Raw genomic sequence first — 6000 nt, 5'->3', positions numbered from 1 at the left:
CTCTCTACCTTCTTTCAACACCAAATTTATAAAGTTTCCAAGATTCTGCTTCTCCTCACTGGAAGAATCCTTGACGTAGTGTTTGCCTATTATTTCTGTTCACTTAAGGCATTGGCCTGAGTCTATAGTTGAAGAGGAGATCAAACAGTGATTACCACTATTTAAAAGGCATTTTATCTTGTGATTCTGAAAAAAGGAGGAAGTCAGTGAGGTGTCAGTACCATCTCTATCTTCAAGCCAGTGCCTTCTTCCATTGTCCCTGTTTGAAATGAAGTTTCTTACTTCTTGATATAGAAAGAGAGTGCATGACTGCATAGGTTAGTTTTATAAAGGATAGACTCTGAGACCTAATGAATTTTGGTGCAGTTTGTGGACTTTTCTTTAAAGACCATGCATTGGTAATTATTATACATGAACTTTACATTGACCTATACAAGAATTCTAAAAGGCTCATTATTTCTAGTTTTTATAAGACTGGAATGATGTTAAGAGAAAATATGTATTTTGAAGGCTACATATAGTAATCAGACAGATTTTAATGTAGCTGCATCTGACCTCTGCGTTCCTCCTCTACTCCACCAAATATGACATATGTTGCTGAATGTATCCTCTCCCAGAATCTGATCACTTGCTCTCTGATAAACAAACTACAGATTTCTTTCTTTTTTTTCAGGGAAGTTATCCCTCCATCTACTTTTGAGTGTAAATCTTGAATAGTCTAGAAAGTATCTTCACTGCATCCTAAGGAATTACAAGAGACAGACACACAGGACACAATTCTGGATGATAACACCATGGGAATAAGTTCTTGGGGATCTTCTGTGATTGCTTTCCTAGCTTCTTAAGAACGAGACTTCTTTTTACTTTGTTGCCTGACTTGGAGTCAGTTTATATCTGAAGCAAGTATAGCCAATTCAACCAAGAAGTTTCTATGACCACACCCACCCAGAGTGGTCATAAGAAATATTTTCTAATGCTGTAGTGTATGGGCTAGAAAATCTGTGTCTAGATTATCTGTTGAAACTTATTCATAGGCCTGAGGATGTTATATCAGTAATAGGGTGCTTGTCTAGAATCTCCTGTGAGGTGATGGGTGCATGGCTCAATGGCAGAACATCTACCTACTTGAATCCTCCGGTAACAAGCTATGGCTGTGGCTCAGTGGTAACACACTTGCATAGTATGCAAGGAACCTTAGGTTTTATCCTAAGCAGTATAATAAAATAAAAAATTCAGAAAGAAACTGTATCAATTATTTATTAATCCTGCCTTAAAATGTAAAATCTCAAGTAATTCTGCACAACCATAAAAATGTTTGACTTATCAATTTGTCTTTAATGGGGAACAGTTAATAGTGAGCACTTTTTTGGTTGATTGGTTGTGTGGTTACATAGTTAGTTGAGATAGGGTCAACTGTGGGCTGTGTAGCCCACCTAATCTCATACTCCTCCACCCTTCTGCTATAACTTCCAGAGTTCTGAAATTACAGATGTGTGCTACCACAGTGTGGTGCAGAAATTTTCTTCAAATTCAAACATTTGCTTCAGAAGTCAGGAAGGAGACTCTGGTTTCAGAAAGCAAACAAACTTCACAAGTCTGAGAAAGTTGAAACTTACAAAATTCAGAATTACCTTTTTCCAAGATTATCAAAACAATAAACATTTGTTGGTGCAGGTGACTCTGACCAGCAATGCCACCTACAAGAGATTCCCTGACCTGCAAAGTTGCCTGTCATTCATGCAGAATGTTGTAGGTTTCATGAGCCTTCATCCTTGTTGTGGTAGGCTTTTTAGTGATAGAACTGAATTTGAGTCATCTCTACTTCTTACACTTACTCCTGTTAATAACCCCAATAAAAGTCATTGACAATAAAAGTCGGTTCACCAAGTTGCACTTTGAGGTAATAATCATTACTTTAGTCTGTCATGGATCCTCTGGGTTAGTAGACATGTATGTCATGTTTCCCCAGGAAAAGTCACACAACACACACCCAGAAGTTGCTCACTTTTTTGCTTCTCATGACAATATTGAGCGACAGCAACATCACTCCTTTATCAGGCTAATGCATACTCTAAGGATTTTTGTGGGTTTTTGTTTTTGTCAACAACTAGAAGTATTGGAACGCTAGTCTCAGAGCTCCCAAATTTGTCTCACTATTGTGATTCATTTGACAGGAACCTGCCACAATAGCTGACTATCCCCATATGGTGATGTGATGCTGATTTTTCTCTATGGTTTCTCCTCACACTTTCTTAATTTCTTTTTCTCAACCGTCTCTTTCAACAAGATCCTAACCTGGACACTGTATGATGAGATTCAGGATTTCCCAACCCTAGCACTGTTGACATCAGTCAGTACGTAATTGTAACTGGGTGTGGTGGAGTCCTGTACATCACAGGATGTGTAGCACCTCATTGACTCATCTACTAGATTCCAGGAGCAACTCTTGTCTAGATATGATAACCAAAAGTATCTATAGATGTCAACTATCCCCTGACAGACAAAAACCACCCCTAGTTGAATACCACTACTGTAGTATAAAATTTCCTGGACTCTCGAGTGAGAAAAAAGATATGTTTTAAAGTGTGTGTGTGTGTGTGTGTGTGTGTGTGTGTGTGTGTGTGTGATCCACGTGGGTATACCTGTGTACACCAATGCATCTGTTCTTGTACATGTAGATGCCACATGCTAATGTTTGTTGTCTTCCTCAATTGATCCTCCACCTTTTTCTTCTGAGATATGCTCTCTCACTGAAACTGAGGCTTATAGAGTGGGTAGCTTGCTAGCTGGTGAACTCCAGCACTCCTCATATCTCTGCCTCCCTAGCACCAGGGTTATAGATGGGTGTAGCTCTGCCTGTTTTTTGTTTTTGTTTTTTTTTTCCCATGGATGTACTGGGTATTCAGGATAAATCATCATGATGTTGCCAGCACTTTGCCCTTTGCACCATCTCCTCAGTTCTAATGAATCTTTTTTCTAATCTTATCTCTAATGCTTTCAGTGTCATTTCTTTGAGCTTCTGTTTCCTCATATGCTGATTAGGAATGATTTTATGGTGGAGAATAATTTTTCAAGTAAAGAAAAAATGAGAATAAACACAAAAACTGTCGATGTTGAATTGAGTGGGTCTTTGATAAATGTTAACCCTCTTTAACCATGTGTTCTAAGGCTCAGTTATGAGCTACTCGTTGTACACATTGTAAAAGTTCACATTCAGAGAAAAACATGTTTCTGTGGCTGAGGAAGTGCCTCAGCTGGGAAAGTACTCAACTAGCATGTAGTTGGCTCTGGGATTGAACCCCAGCACTACAAAAACAAAACAAAAGAAAAACATAAAACAAAAACAAAAAACAACAAAAACCTGAGTATTGCGATATGTATCTTTAATTCCAGCAACCTAGAGGTGTAGGCATTAGGATCAGAAGTTGACATCATCTTTGATCCTCCATCTTTTGATTCAAGAGCTACATAGAGAAAAGCTACATAGGAAAGAACATGATTGTGACAATAGCAACTGGTTGTTTGGATATTGTATACACTTGAACAAGTTCATTAAGACTTTGTAACTCATCCTACTGACTCTTGCAGATTATAGAAATTGATAATGTAAAGCATTATGTGCATTCCAGAATATTATATTAAACAATGTGATTTCTAATGAGCATAACAATTGTACAATTTAATGATTCAGCTCCTAGTTAGAATGAGGTAGAACCATAATTTGGGCCTAGCCCAGCTCTTAATTCTGTCTCACCCTATGTTCCTTATTGGATGAACATTTTCCTTCCTTCCTCTCCAACTACCCTACAACACACTTAGAAGATATAGTGTACCCAATAATCTCTAAATAATTATACAAAAATGTTGTCACAACAAGGAAGGACAATGTGGTGGTTTGAGTAGAAATGCCCTCCCCCCAGACTCATGTGTTTAATTGCTTGAACCATAGGAAAACCATAGGAAACCATAGTGCTCCTAATAGGCACTATTAGGAGATGTGGCCTTATTTGAGAAAGTGGATCACTGGAGGTGGTCTTTGAGGTCTCAGAAGCCCAGCCTGGCCAGTGTGTCTCTGTTCTCTTCCTGCTCCCTGCTGATCCAGTTGTAGATGCTACAGCTCTCCAGCACACTCTCCCACCTTGGTAATAATGGACTAAACCCACGAAACTGAACACCAACCTCAATAAAAATATTTTCCTTTATAAGGATTACTGTGGTTTTGGCGTCTCTTCACAGCAATAAATCCTAACTAAGACAGACAATAATAGGTAGAAACATGAGGGTGCTAATTGGTGGGTCCACCATCCTTTCATTGCAAGCTGCAGAACGTATGAGCTACATGTGCTAGTTAGGATGATCATTGTGTGGATAAACCCTAACATATGCCAATCATCTCTTTATAGCATCCTTATCTTATGAAACACATCACCATTCTGTAACAAGTGAAACTATGGCTCTGAAGAGGAAGTGACATTTTGAAACAGCACATTTTTGCCAATTCTCTTTACTATTTGTCATGTTCATTTCTTGTCTATGAAGTGAGTACTTTGGGCCGGGGTGATGGCCCAAATGTAATGAGGACCTGAGTTCAGATCTACAGCACCCTCTTAAAAACCAGGCATGGTGGCATACATTTATGACTCCTGTTGTGAGAAAGGGCAGAGGCACAGGATCTGTGGAACTTTCTGGCCAAACTACTTAGCCCATTAGTATGTTTCAGCCTCTAGGAGAGACTTTGCCGCAAAATAAATAAATAAATAAATAAATAAATAAATAAATAAATAAATAAATAAAACACAACAAATAAACAAACAAAAAACAGGACAGGACAGGAGCCTACCACAGAGGGCCTCTGAAAGACTCTGCCCAACAGGGTATTGAAGCAGATGCTGAGACTCATAGCCAAACTTTGGGCAGAGTGCAGGGAATCTTATGAAAGAAGGAGAGATAGAAAGAGTTGGAGGGGACTGGAGTGTCACAAGAGAGCAAAAGAACCAAAAAATCTGGGCATGAGTTGTTTTGTTTGTTTGTTTGTTTGTTTGTTTTTTCTGAGACTGATACTCCAACCATGCATGGAGATAACCTAGTCCCCTGCACAGATGTAGCCCATGGCAGCTCAGTCTCCAAGTGGGTTCCCTAGTAATGGGAACAGGGACTGTCTCTGACATGAACTGATTGGCCTGCTTTTTGACTACCTCCCCCTGAGGAAGAAGCAGCCTTACCAGGCCACAGAGGAAGACAATGCAGCTGGTCCTGATGAGACCTGGTAGGCTAGGGTCAGAGAGAAGGGGAGGAGGACCTCCCCTATCAGTGAACTTGGGGAAGGGCATGGGAGGAGATGAGGGAGGAAGGGTGGGGTTTGAAGGGGATGAGAGAGGGGGCTACAACTGGGATACAAAATGAATAAACTGTAATCAATAAAAAAAAATAAATAAAATTTTAAAAAAGAAAAAAGAGAGGGAGAGATAGTAGCTGAGCTAGGTGTTTAATGTGGACCCCCACATGCGCACGCACGCACACACACATACACACACACACACACATTGATTATTGTATCCCTTTGGTGGCTCCTCAAACTACATCATTTATTCTGCCAGTCCCAGGCTATATTCTTTCACAAAAAAAAAAAAAAAAAAAAAAAAAAGGATTTTTTTTTTTTTTTTAATTGTACCATCTGCAATCTCTTCAAGTTGTACCAGTGTCTGGCAGGCAAAACTTGTCTTTCATTTCAAATGTCCTCTCTACATACATACACTCTGCACTCTCTAGATCTGTCTTTCACCCTCTCCGAAATTAGACTCCTCAGTTTTTCCTTTTCTTCCAAACCAAAACTAAAACACAAGACATACTTTCCAGTAAATCATTCTCATTGACATATGAATTGTCATGTCACCTCCATTTAAGAATAAATCATTTCAACCAACCCTGGGACCTTTCACACCAGCAATCCGAACTATTTTTGGAGTCTGAGATAAGAATTGCAAATTCAAGACCTGCTTC

The sequence above is a fragment of the Psammomys obesus genome, unplaced genomic scaffold (assembly GCF_907164565.1).
Source record: "Psammomys obesus unplaced genomic scaffold, mPsaObe1.curated_primary_1811, whole genome shotgun sequence".
In the NCBI taxonomy this organism is placed as follows: Eukaryota; Metazoa; Chordata; class Mammalia; order Rodentia; family Muridae; genus Psammomys; species Psammomys obesus.
Note: the sequence above shows the minus strand (reverse complement) of the source record.